The sequence below is a fragment of the Octopus sinensis genome, linkage group LG15, assembly GCF_006345805.1.
Source record: "Octopus sinensis linkage group LG15, ASM634580v1, whole genome shotgun sequence".
NCBI lineage: Eukaryota > Metazoa > Mollusca > Cephalopoda > Octopoda > Octopodidae > Octopus > Octopus sinensis.
Genome location: NC_043011.1, coordinates 55,945,582 through 55,946,136, shown reverse-complemented (window position 1 = coordinate 55,946,136; position 555 = coordinate 55,945,582). Strand labels below are relative to the sequence as shown.

Sequence of the window (555 nt, the reverse complement as noted above, 5' to 3'; positions counted from 1 at the left end):
ACAAAACCGCCTTGCAGTATTTAATTGTGACCCTTTATACAGTGAGTTCAAATCCCAACCGGGGTCGATTTTTGTCGTTCCCTTAGAAATCCTTTCGGCATTTCATCACATAAAATCGCATTTCAGCACTAAGTTCAGAATCGATTTATTGATCTCTAACTTTTTCCCCTTCATCACCAATTCCATAGCCTTGTATTGTGTCGTGTCGTGTGATGTGATGTTCTAGAAATCATTCACTATCAGCAACAACACCCATCATCAACGACAGTCGGCAGAGCATCCGCTTGACAGTCGCAAGTGCTTGGCGGTCAGCTGAGACCCATGTGAGGGCAGCAGGAGCAGCTGTTGATTGAAGAAGAGTGCTGCTTGGAGGAGGAGGAGGAGGTGGAAAACAATACAGTAGCAGCAGTAGCAGTAGCAGCAGCAGTAATAGTGATAAAGGGTGGTGCGGCAACAGTTGAAGTAGTCGTGGTAGTGGTAGGAGTACTACTTATAGTGGTGGTGGCGACGACGACTGTGTCTGACGAGAGAGAGAGAGAGAGTCAGCTTCTCACC

The 555-nt window shown here is 46.8% G+C and overlaps 1 protein-coding gene across 3 annotated transcripts in view; it reads left to right on the top strand.

Annotated features, from left to right (window-relative positions):
• The first annotated feature begins 495 nt into the window (after positions 1-495).
• Positions 496-555, top strand: part of LOC115219795 (protein prune homolog 2) — a 204,046-nt gene continuing 203,986 nt past the window's right edge. For all 3 annotated transcript variants that reach the window (XM_036509782.1, XM_029790061.2, XM_029790062.2), the window contains exon 1: positions 496-555. This exon is cut by the window's right edge and continues 269 nt beyond it. The gene's annotated coding sequence lies outside the window, so the exon portion shown is untranslated.